The sequence below is a fragment of the Gymnodraco acuticeps genome, unplaced genomic scaffold, assembly GCF_902827175.1.
Source record: "Gymnodraco acuticeps unplaced genomic scaffold, fGymAcu1.1, whole genome shotgun sequence".
Taxonomy (NCBI): Eukaryota; Metazoa; Chordata; class Actinopteri; order Perciformes; family Bathydraconidae; genus Gymnodraco; species Gymnodraco acuticeps.
Genome location: NW_022989755.1, coordinates 3301577 through 3325066, shown reverse-complemented (window position 1 = coordinate 3325066; position 23490 = coordinate 3301577). Strand labels below are relative to the sequence as shown.

General features: G+C 41.8%; 2 non-coding genes across 2 annotated transcripts; both read right to left on the bottom strand.

The window, feature by feature from the left end:
• Positions 1–1709: 1709 nt before the first annotated feature.
• Positions 1710–1824, bottom strand: LOC117545021. The gene has a single exon (XR_004568757.1). It is a non-coding gene; the product is annotated as a U5 spliceosomal RNA (small nuclear RNA).
• Positions 1825–2718: 894 nt separating this feature from the next.
• On the bottom strand, positions 2719–2909 carry LOC117545002. Its single transcript, XR_004568754.1, has one exon. It is a non-coding gene; the product is annotated as a U2 spliceosomal RNA (small nuclear RNA).
• Positions 2910–23490: the final 20581 nt, after the last annotated feature.

Below are 23490 nucleotides of genomic sequence, written 5' to 3'. Positions count from 1 at the left end.
CAGGAGCAATTTAACTATCACAAAAGACAACAACGGCAACAACATATGTGAGGTAATCATATTTTTCACAAAACGAAGACCACACCATTGGGAAGCTTAACGTCTGTTTAATAAAAATAAGGAACAGGGAGAGGCTTGCAAAGCTCTGGGAGTTGAGACTCAGGTGCAGGGTGAGGGTCTCATTGCAGGTCTTCAGGCTCCATTGAATCCCCCTGGGGTTCTTGTGCTGAGAGAGGGAGACAGGAGAAAGGGTTAGATACATCTAGCAACCTAGAGGATGGGAAATTGCTGACCTATTTTAAACGTACCTTGTGTTTTCACTCTCACTTAAATCCCTCTCCCTTTGCCATCAATCCAACATCAGCTGAGCTGCAACATAATACAGACAGGTAATAATCAACAGAATCACAAAGACATAATATGACTCTGCTAAAAACACTCACCCATAAATTATGTTTTTGTTTACTGTTTAGAAGTCTCAAATATCCACTCTAAATCCATATAGCGATGTATCACAAAAATAGCTCTCTTCCTTATTATTGTGTAACGTGAACTATATTATACTAGCTTGAACTCCAAAATGGATATCCTCATTTCACCACCTCCACCCACTACAATCACACGCCCCAATGTTATATTTAAATAATATGTAACTCCCTCCACCCCGGATAAAAGCACGTTAAGAAGCCCCTTTTCTCTAATTCCACAACGTTGGAGGAAATAACATGAGGAGAACGGATTAATAGGCTGTTCGTGGTTAACGTGTGTTGCTAACTTTATCCAGCATTCTAGCCTAATCTGTTATTAGATGTTCTGATAATATCCGCAATATAAATCTTTAAACGTCTTCTTACCTTTAAAAGTCCATCACGAACGGTCTATTATGCTACAACTCTACTGCGCTGCTAGCCGCAGATCCTCTCAATAGTTTCCCAGAAATTAGCAGCAAGCTAACTTCCGGGGAACTATTGAGAGGCTCCACGATCCGCCATTGCTGTAAAAAACTGGTCCATTGGAGTGAACGGAGATGTCGTAACTCTTCTCTGGGCGGGGTCGGACATCCAACCCCGCCTTTTATCCGACCCCGCCCCATTCCGCGTTCCGCAGCGAGGACCTTCTCGTGCTTTCGGCTGTGGCCCAACCTCTCATTCCCCTGATAGGTGGAGAATTTACCAATAAGCAGAGCACCCCTTTTGTGACGTAGGAAATAATTCAAATCTGGATCAGTCTGTATCAGATCCGTTACAGCCCCTTTTTTTTAGAGATTTGGGTATCGAGGAAAAGAGAGGGTTGTATTTTCTGACACTTGGTGACTTCCCTGACACACCGGGGACACATATTCATGTATAAAAGACGTTCAAGAGTGCATTTTGCATGATAGGTCCCCTTTAAGGCAAATAACATAGCATGACATCTGTCTCATACTATATCATATATTTAATGTATTATCCGCAACATGTACTATTGACAGTTACTTCATTTAAGTATTTGAATTCATTTAAATCTAGGATTAAAATTGTAGGTTGTAAATGAGACCATGTTTGGTTGCAAATAGGATTCAATTGACATATATAAATATGTTCACATACCATAGACTAGAACTATTTAACGGTATAGCAATTTCAAATAATTGGTAGGTAATAGAATGGAAGAAACAGTCATCTCTGAGATGAATTTGGATTGATATTTTTTTTTTGACAATGTTGGAAAGCCCCGCATGAAGCAGGGCATCAAAAAATTAGTTAAAACTCATATTGGTCCTCTCCACGGAAATCTTTAGTAAAAGGCGAAAGATTTATGCGATCTGAAGAGAACCAAGAGTGATCTACCCGGTGAGCAGTTTGACAGTGAGTATATTCACGAGGAAACTACTTTAAGTGCTGGTGTCGTATTGTGAAGTCAGTTTTTGCAGAAATATAATCCACATAATGAATGAATAAAGGAAATCTGAGAAACACAATTACCTTGGGTTTTCAATTTAAAAGAAACCCACGTGTATTTGGCATTAGTTAGACTCTTATGCTATGTCGCAATGCATGATGGGATTTTGGGTTACATTTTGGAAACAGCCGCCGATTCACACTACACGCACATTTGAATACTTTATTTGGTTCCACAAATTATATTACATAAGACAGGGAATCAAATATATCGGGGCACAGAACACTTAGGGGAACACATAGCACCTCCTTCTCCACACGGCTAAGCTGCCAATAATAGCTGAAACAGAGCAATATTTGGCAATTTGTTTGGCTTTTCTCTTTGACATTCCAGCAATTCTCAGACCAATCATGGTGCATTTATATACATGGCCAAGACTTCCAAATATAAGTATGCTATATATATATAACAGCCGCCGATTCTCACACACACACACACACACACACACACACACACACACACACACACACACACACACACACACACACACACACACACGTATCTGTGATATAATGATTGGTTTAACGTTAACAGGATTGACAGAAAATAGTGTTAGTGTTTCAAAAGATAACCACACTGAGCAAACACTGTTTGGTAGGTTACATATATTTACTCTGAGCTTTTGCATTACTATACTTTGTCTTACAAAGTTATTTCGAATATGCAAATTCATTGTAGGTAGATATACTAAGAAATATCCGTTAGATGAGTTTGTTTGAAAATCCAGATAGTACACAAACCAGTGAGCGTGATGGGTTCTTTCTTCTTAACATCAAGAGGGGGTGCACCGTTCCTGGAGGTACTGCAATACCAGGTCGATGCGTGGAGTGGACGGAGCAAGCCCCTATTCCATCTCCCTATTCCAAAAATCAATTTAATATATGGTCCCCGGGTAGGGGACGTATCAGATATTAAACTGATAAGAACAGATACTACACTTGATCTTAGCCAAAAGGCCGAGAAGCGATACTGGAATACGTTCTGCGGTAATAGACTGATTCTCCGCACAGTTACGCTAACTGACGGTTACTGATGTGTTTAAGGGACACAAGGAAAACCTATTCTAATTAACAACAGAGTTAATGGATACATTTATGTAGTCGACACATAGCAGAGTTGATGATGATTTATTGCGATTGGGTCTGCTGGAAAATATATCGTGTTTTCACTGTGTGTGCTTTATGTGGTCTGTTGGATGGTAACGTGACGCAAGGCATGATGGGAGTTTAGCACGTCTTTTATTATTATTTACAATTTCATTTAGAAATGTAAATGTAATCGTTGACCTACGTACAGCTTGCAATGCCCCTGACTTGTGTTATATTTTCATATAGTTTGTTTTAAATTGTTCACGCAGAAAGAGATTTTATAAAACAAGATGTTGTCGACTGGCTCCAGAGGCTGCAGGTAACATGCAGAACAACGCCGCCATGTGGAAACAAACATAGACCTCACAGAACTGTGGAATTCTCCCTTTCTGCATTTCCCAAAACGTCACTTCTAAAGTGTTAGCGATGCCATGATCTTAGGGCAGGAATACCGTGAACATAGTTAACGTGACAGAGGAATAAATACACACATACACCATCAGCTGTGCTTCAAACGGAAGTGACACGTTTTATTGCGCATGTCCCTTTTATCACGGGAATACAGGAAGTAATTAGTATAAGAGTATTAAATAAACAGAATTCATATATTACATTTCATAATTCAACACCCCCACTTACTCTTATACTGCACAATTTCTCAACATGAATTCAAATGTAAACACCTTATACACCTGCACAATAACACAGTGTTTGAAACTTCTGGGGTTATTTACATTCCAAACAAATACTTTACAAATGTCTCACTTTTTACCTTTGTTGCAGGCTTAGTGAAAATATCAGCAACCATATCAGCTGTAGGGCAATAGTCAATGGTTATCATGTTATCACTCAGTACAGTTCGAACAAAATGATACTTGACATCCACATGTTTACATCGTTGACGACATACTGGGTTCTTGGATAGAGCAATTGCACCCTGGTTATCTTCAAAGATTTTTACAGGAGTATATTGACCCTCACTATCCATGCTCTCTATTAGCTGCACAAGATACACACTCTCTTGTGCTGTGGCAGCCAGTGCCATGTACTCTGCCTCACATGTCGACAAAGCTACTGTTTGCTGTTTCTTTGATCTCCAAGAAATAACAGGCCCATTGCTAGTTAGACTAAAACAGTACCCTGTTATACTCCGTCTGTCATTTTGGTCTGTTGCCCAATCCGCATCACAGTATGCAACAAGTTTCAGTTTTTCATCTTGTTGTTTAAAACATAGCTCCTGATTAATTGTGCCCTTTAAGTACCTCAATACATGTTTAGCAGTTAACCAGTGTTGTTCTTTTGGCTCTGAAAAATACTGTGACAGTTTACTGACTATCCAACTTAGATCAGGCCGTGTAGATGTCATTAAATATATTAAGCTGCCTACCACTTCACGATATTGTGTTGCATCAACAGCTTCACCATCATCATCAAAGTTGTGTTTCTGTTCACATGGGGTGGACCTTGGCTTACAGTCATTCATACCAAACTTTTCCAGTATTTTTGTAATGAATTTCTTTTGACCCATCTTTATTTCTCCTTTTTCCTGAGTAAAGTCAATGCCTAGGAAATGTTTAAGTTTCCCAAGATCCTTCATTTTGAATTTTGTGCTCAACATTTCTTTCACAGTATTAATTGTGTGAATATCATTAGCTGCGATAACTAAGTCATCCACCCAAATAATCAGAATGATCCTCTCATTTTCTATTCCTTTACTGTAGACACAGTGATCAGCTGGGTTTTGTGCAAAACCGTTCTCACAGAGATGATCATGCAACATTTTATACCAGTTTCTTCCAGATTGTTTTAACCCATACAGTGATTTATTCAGCTTGCAGACTAGCTTTTCATCTGTGTCTGACTTGACCTCAAAACCTTCAGGTTGCTGTACATAGAGCTCACAATAAATTGGAGCGTGTAAATATGCAGTTTTAACATCCATCTGATGTAGGTGTAAGTCATGTTGAGCTGCCAATTGCATCAAACTTCGTACTGATGTCATGTTTGCAGTCGGGGAAAATGTCTCCTTATAGTCTATTCCTGCCACTTGACTATATCCCTTGGCAACATATCTGGCTTTATATATCTCAGTCTTTTCTGTGTTTTCTTTGATTGTATAGACCCATCTACCCCCCACTGCATTTTTGCCCTCTGGTAGTGTGGTCAATGTGAATGTGTCATTTTCCTTAAGAGAATTCATTTCCTCCTGCATAGCATCAGTCCAGAGTTTTGACTCTGCTGAATTCATGGCCTCTTTAAAGGTGTTTGGTACATTACACATTACTCTGTAGCAGTAGTCAATATTTACATACTTCTGGTCGTCACACTGTACTTTACATTCATAGTCCTGTAAATACTGAGGTCTCCTCCTTTCTCTTTGGGGATAGCTTCTATTTTGACCTTCTGCTCCCTTTCCTGTCTGAGTGTTTGTGTCATCTGTCTCAGTTCGAGCCTCCTGTGTCTCTTTTGGACACGAGTCAGTCCCCTGGGTTTCTGGCTTGGTGGATACAAACCTTTTCTCATAAAAATCATCATCACTTGCCTCAAAATCAGTCTGTGTATGTCGCTCGACTATACTTTTTGTGACAAACTTCACTTGCCTGTGTTTTCGAACACTACCAGTGTCTGGGTTGTAGACTAGGTATGCTGGGCTGTTTTTATCATACCCTACAAAAATACCCTTCTCACACCTCGAGTCTAACTTTTTCTTTTCCTGCTTGTATGCATAGCATACAGATCCAAATATATTCATTTTCGAGAGGTTCGGCTTACGTCCTGTCAGCATATAATAAGGTGTCTGTCCTACACGTCTGTTGTAACATCTGTTACGTATTACAGCTGCAGTCATGACGGCATATGTCCATAGCTTCTTTGGTAAATTGCTCTCAAGAAGCATGCATCTTGCCATTTCAAAAAGTGTTCTCCAGTTTCTCTCAGCTGTCCCATTTTGATGGGGTGAGTAAGGTGCTGAAGTTTCATGTCGTATTGCATGTTGTCTAAGGAGCGATTGAAAGTTTGTCCCGGTGAATTCTGTACCGTTATCAGACCTTATACATTTGATTTTACCATAAGGTGCGACATCAGCAATGAATTTTTCTGTGGCTTTGAAAGTATCACTTTTAGCTTTTAGGAAATACACAAATACTGCCCCTGAAAAGTCATCTGTAAAAGCCAATGTGTATCTGAATCCCTCCTTAGCCTCTGGCTCAATGGGACCTGCTAAATCAGTGTGCACAAGATTGAGCGCTGCTTTAGCTCTTGCATCTGGTTGTCTGTTCCTACTCTGAGCAAATTTACCTCGAGTACACACTTCACAGTTAAGGTTAGATTTATCAATCCCACCCTTAATTTTCATCCCCTCAGTGACTTTTTCCAGTTGTGACACATCATCATAGTTACAGTGACCAAGTATTTCATGCCATGTTTGAATGTCATAACATCCATAACATGCATCGTCCTCAGCTTCACAGTCCACAGTGTTTAAAAAATAAAGTCTATCATATTCCTTGATGTCAAATATTTTACCTCTCTGGTGAATCAGCTGGTTACAACCCTGACGAAAGTTCACTGATGCTCCGTTGGCTGTCTCTGCTTTAACAGAGAAAATGTCTTGTGGATAGGACGGTATATAGAGCGCGTCCTTCAGCATCGCTGTCACTCGTCGTCCCTCCGTGTCTTGCAGGCAGACCTCCGCCTCTCCTTTCTTCAAAGCGACACCACTTGTTCTTGTCCCGTCAGCCAATTCAACAAAGTGGTCTTTCGGTTGAAAAGTCTCATCGAACCTTTTAAACTTGTCGATGTTCGTTATTATGTGTGACGTTGCTCCGGTGTCGACCATCAGCCCTTTATGTGTAACTCCGGTTACTGGACTGTCACGTACTTTAAAAACAAATGAGTGGTCCTCAACGTCAGTTGCTTGTTTAGCATTGTCTCTCTCTTTGCGTCTGCAGTTTGCATCTATATGTGTGGAATTTTTGCAAAAACTGCACCACTGTCTCTGGTCTTTGCTGCTCGCACTTCGACACTCACGAGCCCGGTGTCCTTTCTGACCGCAGTTGTAGCAGGTGATATTGGGGCCATCTCTCCACTTCACCCAGCCACTCGCTTTCATAATATTATCAGATTCCTCACTCAAGTTGACATTGTATTTTTCTATGCTTTCATAGCTCCTCAACTTTGTTTTGAACTCACCAAAAGTTAGCTTCTCATCCCCTTGTGTAATGTGGATGGCAAACGGCCTAAAACAGATTGGCAGTCCCTTTAAAATCATGGCTATCAGCAGCCCGTCGCTAAGAGTCTCTTCAGCATTTCTCAGTGCTGTAATTGCCGTTTCGGCACGAATAATATAGTCAGTGACGCTCTCATTAGCGGCTTTCTGCAGCGACGTTAGTTCAGTGTAGAGGCTGATCACCCGTGGTTTCCCTTTCCCAGCGTAGTGGTCCCTCAATATTTGTAACGCTTTTCTTCCGTTGTCCGCTGCTTCTCTCATGATCAGTGAAAGGCTTTTATCGTCCAGTACCTGGATCAATTCCGCATAGGCTTCTTCGTTTTTCTGATCATCAGCCTCATCCTCTTCACCTGGCTCCTCTAGGATGGCAGCCTTCAATCCTAGCAGTCGCAGATGACCCAAAAACTTTGTCTCCCATAACTCGTAGTTCTTCTCATCTCCGTCGAAACACAAACGGTTCCACCGGCTTCCATGGTCCCTCCTGGGCCCATAACCTGTTAGCGATGCCATGATCTTAGGGCAGGAATACCGTGAACATAGTTAACGTGACAGAGGAATAAATACACACATACACCATCAGCTGTGCTTCAAACGGAAGTGACACGTTTTATTGCGCATGTCCCTTTTATCACGGGAATACAGGAAGTGATTAGTATAAGAGTATTAAATAAACAGAATTCATATATTACATTTCATAATTCAACATAAAGTCACTGAGCAAAACAAAGAGGCCACAAAGATGTGTAATCATTGAGAGGAGTTGGCCTGAATGGTTGGGTAAAGGTAAACGTTATTGTTTAATTGTTATATTTAACCTATGTTGTGTATTTTTAACAGAATTAGAGCAACACAAATTAGTACTCCTCGCAGCTCTACAGCACCCGTCCAAAATAAGTACATTAAACAGCCAACCACAGGACGATTAAGGATAAATGTATTAATCATATTTTTGTAACTACATCACATTTAAAAACAAAAGAAAGAAATGTTGCCCATGGGCGTAGGAAGCATCCTCAATGTGGGTGGGACAATTTGACAGGGGGTGTGGGGGCAGGTGTTGGACCTCACCTCCTCTAGGGGGGTCCGGGGGCAAGCTCCCCCGGGAAGATGATTTTTAAAATATTGAAGTTAAAAGCATCTATCTGCTGCACTTTGAGAGCAACATTAGGCACTAAATATATGGATACATCTCTCAACAACACCCATGTGAAACAGAACTGTAAACAGATTTACTTTTTCTTTATGCATATTTTACATTTTAAACTATATTCTTGTGTTACTGTCCTATATGAGTTGGAATAACGTAACCAGATGAGTGATTACAGTGCCCAGTATCATTTTACACACATTTGTATCATACAGATGCAGGACTTGGACACGCCGACAGGTCCGCACACACGCAAATGCAATACCAGCCGTTCAATGCGCAGTGCAGATTCGGTAATGAATAAAAAAGAAGCATTCATTCACAAACTAAATCAGGAGACCTTTAAAGTTTTACGTTCACATCAAAGTATCAGTAGGCGTGTATGAAACACATGAATTCAAAAACAATTATGTGCGATAGTCCACCTTCTCTTCCCTTCCCTTTCTAACACACGGCAAGTGCAGCAACAGTCCTCGTCTCTGTAATTAGCTCAGTCCGTAGTCCAAAAGTAACTACAAACATAAACAATCTAATCTATTCAGGTGATACGCGGTGTTGATTTTCGGATAGCACCCTGTGCTAATTAAACAACTGCAATAAAACAACTTCAGACTGACTAACACCTGCAGCTAAATCCAGGCAAGCAATGCACAATAACCAACAGAACCACATCAGAAATTGCACACCTACACAGGCAATTCAGGCAACAGGTATGCCACAGAGAGAAAGGGGTGTGCATTTCACTCACCCTATTTGAAGAGGAAGGCCAGTCTTTCATGGTGGCGAAGTGGTCAATAACAATGTCATAGAACAGGGATGGGCAAATGGTGGCACGGGGGCCCCACCTCCTCTTTTTGCGGCCCTCAGATTAATTTATAAACAACGTGATAATTTTTTTTAAATGTTTACTTGTAGTATGTGGTACGTCCACTAGACTCTTAGTTACGTCGCAAGCTGCGTACATAATTTAAAATACCGGCGCTGAGGAACAAGTGTCTTAGTTCAACACATCCTCACTCCCAGGTCGGCCTATGTTGACGTTATGTCAAGTCCCCTGTGTCGGCTTTTTCCAACGCAAAGGGGGGGCCCTTAGCGTACATTTTAAACTTTCCGGGATGTCCATAGTCCTCTATATAGCTCCCTAAACGTATGTTATAGACGACTTGAGATCGCGAGCGAATGCTACCCGCAGATCCATTCTCACAGCGTTTATCAACCTTTTTCTTACTCAATATCAAGCCACACTTATTGTTTTTACTTCTTCATTTTAATGGAATAATGTAGGACTTTTGTTGCCGTCAGTTATGGGGAGAGTAGGGGCTCAGAATACTGAAATCTGTATCTGTATCTGTATTAATGGGTTTCTAAACCACACACTGTTATTTACTCAACTATAACACATAATTATCCTTGTGTTTATTTATTTTATTAAACACAAGTTGGAGTCCGTCAGGACCGAGGGTCGGAGCAGCTCATAGTAGTTGCTTTAGAGAATTTTACACCCAGAAGTAAGTATTCTCTCCGCTTCGCTTGACAAACCCCGTGATAGTCCTCAAGCTCTGTGATTGGATAGTGTGCTCCGAGGGTTACGCCGAGCGTCAAACAACACTTTGAAATGGGATGGAACCACGGCAGACTGTCCAAAACTGGATTTGAACGGGTCCACCCCGTCCCCCCCTCCCCCACCCCGTCCCCAGAACTACACATGCTGGCTATTGTGTGTTTCGCAACATGCTCTCTATCTATGGCACGTCTCTACTGGGAATTGTAGTTTTAAAAGACGTTTTCGTATTTCCCATAATAAGAACTTGCCAGTATTAAACTGTGTACATCCCTGGAGGTTTAGGGGATAGGAACACTCAAATTTAAAACATATAATTAATAAATGGGTGAAAATTGCTTGTGCCCAATGGGCAGCATTCATATATACCCACATAACAGCTAAGGTCAGAAGAGCTTTATTAAACAGCTGGTCTTATGTTTGTGACCCCTCCTGTTGTTCATTGATAAGCCTGAAACATGCACTTGTCAAGGTTCAGAGGCAAATTGTGCAAATATGGCAGTAGCCATCGATCATCTTAAGATAAGATATAGATCCCAAGTTGGAAACATTTGCATTACATCAACATGTGTAACAATAAATATGCAGTGGTGTTTATTTGTAAATCATTTAGTATAATCACACAAATTCTGTGTTTTATATTTAATAATTCTGTGTTCTTTATTTATTGAATGTTCAATACCTGACAAGGCCGGAGATCTCCACCCTCTTGGACCCTCCAAAAGCTCCTCCCCCCTCCTCACTTCTGTCAAGCGACTTTTTTACCCACTTTGAAAAAAAGGTTGATGATATTCGCTCTTCTTTTTCTGACTCACCTTTACTCACCGCTGGGTCACCAGACCCTCCTTCCACCAACACACTTACCTCCTTTTCCCCTCTCTCTCCAAGTGAGGTTCTTACCCTCATTACCTCTGCCCGCCCTACCACCTGTCCTCTGGACCCTATCCCTTCAAACCTCCTTCAGACTATCGCTCCTGATATTCTACCGTTTCTCACCCATTTCATCAACACTTCTCTAACTTCTGGTCACTTTCCAAACAGTCTCAAGGAGGCAAGAGTAAACCCTCTCCTAAAGAAACCCACTCTCAACCCGTCTGATGTTATAAACTACAGGCCTGTCTATCTCCTCCCGTTCCTGTCTAAATCACTTGAACGCGCTGTCTTTAAACAACTCTCCTGTTATCTCAATCAGAACAACCTTCTGGATCCGCACCAGTCTGGTTTCAAGGCAGGTCACTCCACAGAAACTGCTCTCATTGCTGTCACGGAGGAACTGCACACTGCCAAAACTGCATCCCTCTCCTCTGTCATCATCCTATTGGACCTGTCTGCTGCATTCGACACGGTGAATCATCAGATCCTCCTTCGCACTCTCCAAAAACTTGGAGTTTCAGGCTCTGCACTTTCCCTCCTCACCTCATACCTGAAAGACCGTACCTACAGGGTGACTTGGAGAGGGTCTGAGTCCGACCCTTGTCAATTAACTACGGGGGTCCCTCAGGGCTCTGTTCTTGGTCCCCTCCTCTTCTCCCTGTACACAAACTCGCTCGGATCAGTCATTAGCCCGCATGGTTTTTCTTACCACTGCTACGCTGATGACACCCAATTAATTCTGTCCTTTCCCCGCTCAGAGACCCAGGTCGTTGCACGCATCTCTGCTTGTCTAGCTGACATCTCTCAGTGGATGTCTGCTCACCACCTCAAGCTCAACCTTGACAAGACTGAGCTAATCTTCCTCCCGGGAAAAGATTGTCCCACTCTTGACCTAACAATCAACATCGGCACCTCAGTTGTTTCCCCGACTCAGACTGCAAGGAATCTGGGTGTGACCCTAGATAACAACCTGTCCTTCACTGCAAACATCGCTGCTACAACCCGTTGCTGCAGATACACGCTTTACAACATCAGGAAGATACGTCCCCAGCTGACTCAGAAAGCGACTCAGGTTCTGGTCCAGGCTCTCGTCATCTCACGCCTAGACTACTGCAACTCCCTCCTGGCTGGTCTACCTGCATGTGCCATCCGACCTCTGCAGCTCATCCAGAATGCAGCGGCTCGTCTGGTCTTCAACCTTCCTAAATTCTCCCACACCACTCCGCTCCTCCGCTCCCTTCACTGGCTTCCGGTAACTGCTAGAATCCACTTCAAGACACTGGTACTTGCTTACCATGCTGCGAATGGATCTGGCCCTTCCTACATCCAGGACATGGTTAAACCGTACACCCCAGCGCGTGCACTACGCTCTGCATCAGCCAAACGACTCGTTGCGCCCTCGCTGCGAGGGGGACCCAAGTTCCCATCGGCGAAAACACGTGGGTTTGCTGTCCTGGCTCCAAGATGGTGGAATGAGCTCCCCATTGACATCAGGACGGCAGATAGCTTGCACATCTTCCGGCGCAAACTGAAAACTCATCTCTTTCGACTCCACTTCGAGCGTTAGAACTATTAACGAAGCACTTTTATACTAATAAAGGACTGGCTTACCTAAAGCCAGTTGAGTAGCACTTGAAATGTTTGGCTCTATGAAACCTGATGTACTTATATGATTCTGTTTTCTTCAAGGTTGTGTCTTCCTGGTCGAATGTACTTATTGTAAGTCGCTTTGGATAAAAGCGTCAGCTAAATGCAATGTAATGAAAAACTTGGGTCGCAGGTTCCTCAACAGTGCATTACAAGACATCTATCAATATGTGTGTATACCTCCACCATTAAACTAGTCGTATTCTGCACATTTCTTATACTATCTACATACATCTTATAAGAGTATAATACATATGTATAATATCAGTTAAAATAAGTGCTTAGACATACAGTAGTTAACATTGCAGGAAAGCAATATATTAGTACTTTGTCAGGCTTAATATGTATACCCCCAAAGCTTTTTTCCTATTCAAAATAATACCTTAACCTAAAGTATTCTTTAATGTTTAAATAAAGCCTCATTAGTTTGTCTGTCTGTGTCTCTTATTAATATCTAATAATTAGTGCTGTCAAAATTATCGCGTTAACGGCGGTAATTAATTTTTTGAATTAATTGCGTTAAAATATTTAACGCATTTAACGCATGTGCAGAATGGCCCGCCCCATACGTGCCACCAGTGGCAGCGCCAGGGTATGGCTGGGGTAGGCTACACCCATACCAAGAAATGGCTTAGCCCCACCATGAAAAATGATGTTAAAGTAAGCAAAATAAAGTCTGCCAACTCGCGCGGAGTAAATTGCACAGACAGCAGTGATTGATTTCAGTAGCCACGGTTTTGAAAACTTTTGTCACGTAGTGATCGTCTTCTCAATAGAACATCTTTGATAACGGCGTGGTGTTGTTGCAGGAAGTCCCGACGGAGAATACTTTTGCTGTAGTACAGGGGTGCACATAACTGGTACGCAGGTTATGTGTGTAATCTGAAATGCGTACCGTCACTTGTGTCACAAAGCGCATTTGCGTACCGACGTACTTGTGAAGCTTTTCCAGAAGGCGGTTAGATCACCGGACGACAGAGTCGGTCTCCGTGTGCACAGACAGGGCTGCTGTTAAGGTCGGTCTGTACAACGGAATTGTGCCAAAACTACGCCAACCGGCTGCGGAGGGAGACTCCCCCCCCCCCCCTTCACTGGAGAACTGCGCTAAAACAGCTGATCACAACGTTCACACTCTGTGGTCAAGAAGTACTCCACGAGCCGCCGCCCCCCCCTCTGTCGACTTTCCTGAAGTACTCCCCCGTTGATAGAAATCAACACGTAATGAAAGACCCCACGGTTTGATGATGGATAGGTGTGTGTGTTGTCTTTCATTTTGACACGCAGAAAATGTTATAATAAACATAGATACTGTATGTTAAATGGATATATCCGCCTTCTTTCCATTCCCACAACAATATACATAAATAAATGGCATATTTTGGAAAATAGTTCGAATGGTGATTAATCATGATTAATTAATTTTTAAACTGTGATTAATCTGATTAAAATGTTTAATCGTTTGACAGCCCTACTAATAATACAAATAATACATTTCAATAACGTGCTTTAACCACCAGGTGTCCCTTTCTATCAGCTGTGGTCCGTTATGGTGTAAATATACCAATATACCGATTGGATCAAATATAAAAGTCAGCCGAATTAGTATTGATACTGCAAGGAGACATATTGTGTGAAGAGAAATGTAAGATGTTGTTTGATTGCTGATAAATGTATGATCCACGTCACATATTCAGTTTCGGCAGCAGTTCTTCCTGTTTGTCTAGAAGTCTTCTCAGCAGGGCTCTATAAATAGCGAACTACGGCAGATAGCCTATGTAATATTTAATGCAGCCGAACCGTGTATTACAATGCCGTTATGTGATGACCTCCTAAGAGAAAAGCAAGCACACTCGGAATAAAGTATTATTTTATTTAAAAAAAATGTTTTCGTATTTCACATCAACAGGAAGTCCGGTTAACTAATATGTCCGTGCGCAACAATACCCCAACCCATAGATCCGTGGGTGAATAATGTCAATCACCACATTACACACATCCCTTCACATTTACATTTTAATTTACATTAAAGTATTTCGTGAGGCCTTCTAAAATGTTTTAAAATATAATTAGGGTTGTAGTTGAAGAGTTTTGTAAATTATTGCGCAATCACTTAATCGCACAATGGCACGTCCATTAATGCAGATACAGATTTCAGTATTCTGAGCCCCCTACTCTCCCCATAACTGACGGCACAAAAGTCCTACATTATTCAATTAAAATGAAGAAGTAAAAACAATAAGTGTGGCTTGATATTGAGTAAGAAAAAGGTTGATAAACGCTGTGAGAATGGATCTGCGGGTAGCATTCGCTCGCGATCTCAAGTCGTCTACAACATACGTTTAGGGAGCTATATTCTTTCACACACAGTGACGTCACGAGCTACCCACAATGCAAAACGCGCCATATATATGTATATATATATAAATACGCCATTTTCCTGGAGGTGCTAATATCCTGGAAGTGCAAATATAAACAGCTAGTTAACGTAGCCAGGCAGAGCGCACTAGTTTTTTTTTCTGAATTAACGACCGAAGAAATCGCTGCATGTCTTCGGATTACATCTCTGGACTTGAGGGGTGTGCTTTAGGTCGTTACCAGCGTAAACTAGAGCTGTGTGGGTTGTCGGATTGCCCTTACAGACTGCCTGCAGATGTATGGAAAAACGACAGTGGCCTTCGTCGATTTTGGCTGCATCTACGTCTAATTTCTGGAAACACCAGGTGAATACCCCACTTGTCACAATAATATTATCATGCCATTGCATATATGTGGTATTTTAGAGTTGACTAGATATTGATTAAGGCAATAGACTATGATATTCAGTACAGGAAGCTTAGCAACACCTCCTAGACGGTGTACGGCTGCTTGCACCTCGCGTAAAACGGCGGATACCGGAAGTACGGTGTCGCGCTCGGCCCAATACCCGTATGTATGTGTGAAAGAATAGAGGACTATGGACATCCCGGAAAGTTGAAAATGTACGCTAACGGCCCCCCCCCCCTTGCGTTGGAAAAAGCCGACACAGGGGACTTGACATAACGTCAACATAGGCCGACCTGGGAGTGAGGATGTGTTGCTTAGGTTCAAGTTAGACAACTAATGTCTGGGTTAGTGTTCATGACTTCATGTTTATGTCATCTTAATGGTTAATCTCAATGCACACACATTTTCCGTGCTTTCCAATAGTATAACACATTTTATTCCACTGTAAATAACCTGTTCAATACAAACATGCCACTTGTAAAAATTAAATAACATTTCTGTGAACTGATATTTCTTTAGTGAGCTTATTAGAGGATGTTCCCAGAAAGATTGTAAAATGTTAATGAAGATGTCAGACTTAGTATATTTGTTAATAATTACATACAATACATGGAATTTGTGTGTGTTCCAAGTGAATCTGCGGCCCCCTGGTGGCCAGTACATCAATTATGTGGCCCCCACCACCATCAAAGTTGCCCATCCCTGTCATATAACTTCCCAGCGGCTTTTAGGTCCTCCACAACAACAGAGTCAATGGATATTGTGGCTAGGTTGACAAGTCTGTCCTGTCCACACCTGTTCCTCGGATACGTTTTTATCCTTTTTATACAGGAAAAGGAGCGCTCTGCTGATGTGGCTGGTATATTTGGCTGGTCTCCTCTCGCAACAGTGAATGCAATCTACTGTTTCACCATAACATCTAGAGGGGTGCTGTTTGTTTCACTCCTTGTAAAATACTCAATGAGAATGGGGGAGAGACGGTCCGGCAGCAACACACAGCAAAGGCCGAAACAAAACAAAGTGTTTTTATTTATTTATTTAAATTATAACTACATTATACTACATTATACATTATTATTATTATTATTATTATTATTATTATTATTATAATTATTATTATAACTACAATCCGAAAAAATAGGGGAAGACTGGCTTCCCTTGGCCTCCGGGAGAAAACGCCACTGGACAGGAGAGGACTCTCCCTCCACCACTTTATTAAACAGCGCCTGCTAGTGGAGCACGCTCGTGAACTGTTAGCGCCGGAGCCTCGCAGCGCAATAGTATGAAGCTTGTGGAAATTGATGTAAAGTATTATGGCAAAAAGTTCAATACAGCGTAATTCTGGTATATTCATTTTTATGTCACCTGGGGCCTGTACTACGAAGCTGGTTCAACCTAACCTGGATATGTTTGAGTTAGCCGGTTGGCCTAATCGAAAACATACGCGCTCTCGCTAAACGGTACTACGACGCGGGTTATCAAGTGGATCGCTCAAGCCAGCCGTGTCCTATCTAGTTAGGTGCGCGTTCACATGAAAGGGGTGGCATTTGGAGCATTCGACCAATCACAAACATGGAGAAGCGTACTTACAGCGCAGCGTCATACTTCCTGAATGAAAAGTCAACTATAATATTAGACATATGAAGAAGTTAAACTTTAAACATCCATGATTTAAACACTTTATCCAGGATCAAAGCCACAGAGCTGCACCTGCAAGGTGAATACAGCTGGTTAAATAAAAAGTGTTTGAATGCGTAGGCCTACATTAACAGGTTTATGATATCACTGCCCCGTCTAAAACACGATCTGACTTTAATTACATTTGTCTCGAGTGTTTCGTCAACTTAATGTGTTGCTTCAAATAATACTTCTGCATACAGTATGTGACACTGTGAGTGTTGCACGGCCAAATACGGCTCAGCTGACTCAGATCAGGAGATATATGATACATTATGAAGTGATATGCCGCGGACTGTACTTAATGTTAATCTGATCCGGTTACTTATGTTGTGGCAGATATTTAAGTAAGCTTTCTTAACGCTAATGTTATAATAGTCAGATTGCTCTGAAGATGGAGGTGATATTCTATTAATGTTCACGTTCACACAGTCGGTGATTTTTGCCGGCCGTCTTTCCTGCGACGGCAGCTTTTCTGTATTTCCTTTCTCCTGTAATATGACTTGATCGCTTTAAACTCCGCACACTGAGCTCTGATTGGTCAGCAGGCAGTGCTTTCACTGAGTTGAGCGCTTAGCCTGCAACCTAACCTGGTCCCGACCAGGTTAGCCGCTAAGCATAAGTTACCATGGAGATCGAGCCCGCTAAAAAGAGAACCAGCTTCGTAGGACCGGAAAGCCGGAGTTTTCCCTGAATTTAGCCGGCTAAGCGAAAATCCTGCTTCGTAGTATACCCCCCTGATATATGGGATGTTAAGTATTAGTTAGTGAGAGAAATGTATGTGCGTTCATTTCAAGACTCCTAAAAGAGCAGGAGACGATTGGGTCACACACAATTAGAGAGACAATGGTCCTTCTGATTCTGGGTGAGCTGACTTCGAGGGAAGTTCAGAGATGGCCTGGGGGTATGGGAACAGTTAAGCTTTGTTGGTTATCTGGTCCTGAGGAGGTCATGAGATGATAACTGTTAAACCCCAACAAATATGGCTTTCATAAAGAAAAACATATGACATTGTGTGATAAGCTACATGATAAGATGAGTGTGCGTTCTGTTAAAGAGTCCTCTGTCTGTGAAAATGATATAACTCCAAAGCATGACTGTGGGACTGCCTAAGGGTAGACACACACACACACACACACACACACACACACACACACACACACACACACACACACACACACACACACACACACACACACACACACACACACACACACACACACCGTAAGGAGATGGAATCAACAAACTGCTGACTCTTTGCCTAGGGTTTGCCCAGAAGTAAAACCGGCCAGACTCCTCCCCGCTTATTTGTATAAATACTGTAATATTCTTATTCTCTGGGCTCTCTTCCTGACTGGCTGTCGTGGTACGTATATCACACGGTGGTAGGAGTTGAGCCCGGAGTACTGTTGCAGAGTGCTCTGTATGGTGTATTGTGTTGTGTTTTACCATTAAAGCAGATTATTGTTTAACCCTCGTCCTGGTTGTTTTGAGTTTTCCTTCTTTTAAAGCAGACTCATATAGGACCGGCGCGGAGAAGAGATATCTACTCCAACAAGCTGCAGCGTCGGAGACTGCAGCCTCAGGACCGCACTCCTGGGACCGCACTCCTAGGACCGCACTCCTAGGACCGCACTCCTAGGACCGCACTCCTAGGACCGCACTCCTAGGACCCTAGTTGTTTTGCAACATCGCCACGTAGCTAATTGGATGACCGCAAAAGTACATCCAGCGAGTATTGAGTCTCATACACAGCGAGTCTCTTTAGACCAGGGGTGCCCAACCAGTCGATCGACCGGTCGACCGCGGGGAGATTCCCAGTCGATCGCGAGATGTGTCTAAAAATAGAACAACAATATTGTGTTTTATCGTTAATGTCCTATAACATAATCTTCCTGTGCCAGAATAATGCACTTGAACGCATTAAAGCTTTGTGATTGGCCAGCGAGACCCCATGTGTCGGGGCGTGGCTGGTGGGCAGTGGGCACTATTTCGCTGACGTTGTCCGTGTCAACTAGAGATGGCAAATCCAGATCCTTTTACGGACTCGGAGTCTTCTGAGTTAGTCATTGAAGAGATCCGGATCATACGAGTACTTTGAGTCATATGAGTCAGCATCACCAAGAGCATAGAAATCCTACCGGTGAAACCAAAAAGTTGTTGCATTTCACGAGCATATTAAACTAAAGTTACATTAACCGCCGCTACACAGTGTCTTTTGCTTTAATAAAAAATGTTGATCACAAAAAAAAAGGGTTATTTTGCGATTTGGTGAATCTGAGTCTGCTGTTGACTCGTGCATGACGACGAGTCTGCTGCATCTCTGGATCTGCTGCTATACGGTTACGGCTCTGAGTCCGCACGAGTCTGCTATGTTTTGCACAGTGAGTCAGGATTTGCGAATGGTGTACATTTGAAAAACTTCATGTTACTGTTGTTGAAATCTCTTGAAAGTAAAATGACTTCCCAGTTCCCGCGGCTATGCTCGTGCATGACGAGTCTGGTTCTGCTATACGGTTACGGCTCTGAGTCCCCACCTTTATATATACAGTCTATGCTTTTTACTGAGGTTCTGCACGGTACTATGTATGTTTACAGAGAGAAAGGGATTCGATTTAATCAGGCCCGGACTGGCCATCGGGAGGACCGGGAGGTTTCCCGATGAACTGGCCTGTTAAGTGGCCTGTTGGCCTGAGGATTTTTTTAATACGTAATATGTATTGTGAACGCAACGCTGCGCAAGTGTGGGTCATACACTAATGCCCTCGATTGGTCTCTGTGTGTCATTGAAGCTCGGGAGGGTGTGTGTGTATGTGTGGCGCGAGCGAGAAAGCGCGCGCACCGGTTCTGTGTATTGTTGTTGTTAGCATCTGGTGCTAGCTAGCGGTGCTAACGGATATAAGGAGCTGTTTCAACAACAAGGTGGGGGGAGAGTCCTCTGCTGTCAGACTGAGAGGCTGATAAATACAGCTCAGGTGAGGTAAAGGACTCTCTAGGTGTTTAGATAGTTAACTTAGTCTAAGTTCTCGGTGGGTCTCAAATGGTTTGGTCACCATTTATGTAAACACATATTTCCATTTGAGGGGGAGTGAGATTAGTGAAATATGCATGAATAATACAAATACAATTTTAACTAGGTGAAAAAAGGTAAGATAAACTTTTAAAACTTGTTGAGAGCTAAAACTAGTCTTTGCTGCTGCCTCAAAGAGGAGAAGGGGGAGAGGAGGGAGACAGGAGAGGCTGATTCAGGAGCTGACACACTCACACATATAAATGAACCAAAAACAAATAAATATACAAGTTTCAATGTTTTTTTATATTGGATATGGTATGTTATTGGTTATGGCCATGTTCTTATGATTTTATGATTATTTAAATGTATACAGTTCTGTTTCATATGGGTGTAGTCTCTTTATTTCCCCCTCAAAGTGCACCAGATTGATGCATTTAAGTCCAACATTTATAAAAAATAGGGGACCCCCCTATAGGATTTGAGGTCCACCCCCAATTAAAATATGTTCACATGAATAGGTTCCAAAATAGATTTGCATTTTTTTTTTAAATAGTGACCATCTCCATATGTTTATTTTTGGGTAGTAGATTTAAACTAGAGGGCTATCACTATGGGCAGCAACGCTGTAAATATTGACAAATAAATCCAGCAAAATGGCACAAAAAACTGGTAGTGGCCTGGCTGGGTGTATAATTCCCGGCCTGACTTATTGTCCCAGTCCGGCCCTGGATTTAATGCATTGAAATGCACGTCACGCATGGTAGCACCACACTGTAAACATTGTTGTGTGTGCTTAAGGGTTTGTGTGTTTATTTAATGTACACAGTGAGCAGGTGGCAAAGTCCTAATTAGATCTCCAAGATGTCCTTTTGATGTTGAACTTGAAAATTTCCACTGCCAAAAGCATGACTGTGATGTACTCCCTCTCCTGCTCCATCATTATTCCTCCCAACCCAGAATGCTTCACTTCAAGTGTCGGTCAGGATCAGAGAGGATTACAGTATGTAGCATAGCCTCTTTCGCCGAAAACGATATGCCTCTGACATACTATAATTTCTATTCTAACTGTTTTATTTTTCATTTAAAGTGGGCTCCACCTCCACACACTCTTTTACCCACTCTCCAAAATCTGATGTTTAAAACTTTTCTCTTCCTCATTCACTCTCTCTCATCTAATCTCTTGTTTTTATACACACACAAACCCACAGAGAACTGGCTTTTGTTTGTCCTATGGTCAGTTTTGACATCCCCTCATCCATCTCCTCTGCCAGCTGTATGAAATCTCTTCACCCGCTGTGCCATTTTAATCTCTTGTATGCCATTTTAATCTAATCTGTTAGCCTTTTATGTGAGGGGCACACAGGGTAGCCAGATGCTTTTTTGTGATAAAGTGAAGTCTGTACGTAAGGTGAATACGCACAGATAAACAACATCAAACTGCAATCTTCTACAGTCCCATTCAGTTTAGAAAAAAAACTTGATGAGGCTCTGCACGGCAATTTTCTTACAATCAGCACACTTCAACCAACCAAACCTTTCATGTTCTGTCTTATTGCGGCATGTGAATAAATGTTTCCAATGGAGCAAATCAATCATCTACCCGAGCATCAACTCTAATTTGCTCTGCTGCAATAATTTATTCATTCAAATGCAGCTTCGAAAGAGCCGAGAGACTTATTTTTTGTCTTTAATCACAAACACAAGAATTATTGAGAATAATTCATTGCTTTTGCACACGGCACACACGTGACTTTTATAAACCTCAAACAAATTGTCCGACAGCATTGGACTGCTGTCAAATGAAAACTCTGAATCTTAAAAGTATTAACCTTTCAAGAAATATAAAACCCTCTTTTTATAATTAATTTTTAGGAAAGACTGAAAGAAGTAAAAGTAGTTCCTGTTCTTCTTCATTCATCAACTAATATTTACTTTATTACTCAACTGATTCATCATTTAATGAATCCTTATAATCGCTTCTGCTTCTTCTTCATTTTGAAGAACAAAACAGGAGCATGAGCAGTCGGTGCAGACTCTGACGAATAATAAACACTTGATGACTAAATCGGACCTTTGCGGACATGCGGAAATATTTATAAACCTCAACTTTGTTTGCTTTATAGTCTCAATGAGTCATTTTTATGGGATTACTATTATCATAATTCCATTAATTATCAAAGCGGGGTGTCAGTTTGGGTCTCCAGGGAACACTTTGCTCTTTCATTCTGATATTAAAACACAATAGCATTTATTTCCCCCATCATTAACAAGTCAATGCTGATTCATTCCTCAATTGTTTGCTAATAACTAAACATTCATGAGTCAACCAGAAAAATTACCTATAATGTTCAAGCAGTTCGAGCTGTCCCTTCTTTTTTATTTCTTTATTCCTTCTCTACTCACTTTCGTAAAGTGTTACCGATTTACTAAGACCCGAATAACACCCTATACAGTTCTACTTATTTAACAATGTGAAACATGTGTTTTTCATTGTGCTTCATTCCTACTCAGTGAGCGATGCGGGGTGTCGGTAAGTGGCGTTACTCTAAGTGCTGATGATTGCAGTCGTTCTCACAGTTTTTCTAGCAAGTGCAAGACGGTTCATAACAGAAGGCTTTCGGTCGCAGCAAGCAGGTATTCTCGAGAAAAAAGCTACTCGCTGGATGCTGGCAGAGTTTCCGTTAGCCGGTAATTACCGGACTTTGACCGGTAAAATATGCTGAAGACCGGCAAATCTAAATCTCTCCGGTCAAAATGTCCGGTCAAAAATAATTTCCCCTTAGCACAATACCACATCAGTTGCGCCACTTATGTGACAGACAAGGATAGTATGTGACAGACAAGAAGAGTATGTGACGGACAAGAATAGTCAATTCTAATGTCTAACATTTAATGTGGAGAAAGAGATGTCCTGTCGGTTGATTGTGCGTTGATCTGTTGGTAATGCCTCGGGGTTCCGGTGGACATGTAAACAAATACATAATGCATAAACGCTATAATTTGCGGCCTCACCCGGTTGCATAGCGACGCTTATTGTTTAGGTGTCTTGATAAGCAGACCTTCATATCATTATCTAGAACTAGCTAGATATGATCGATATGGACATAAACGCGAGTGAAGTCTATCTAACGGGAGAGAGAGATGCATGCGAGTCGACACGCAGCTCTGCATGATCACCTGCAGCGGTGAGCGGACAAAACACACACTTCAGGTTAGATCATCACACGTAGGCCTAGCTATTTTAATTACCTCTCAAACTACCTAAACTAGTTATAGATATGTTTAGTTTTACTGTCGGGTCACTCATTACTGGATCCGCGAGCTGTGGCTGTCAGGAGAGAGAGAGAGAGAGAGAGAGAGAGTGCTCCATTTATTATTCCCGTGTTATTATAAATGACTGTACACTTTTGAATTAGTTTGTTTGATATCGAATCATATCAATTTGTTTTAAAGTTCAATAAATAACAAAGAAGCCCTTTGACCGGCACTTTTCTAATTTTGTCCGGAAGATTTAAACTTTAACGGACATGTTGACCGGCAAAAACAAATTAT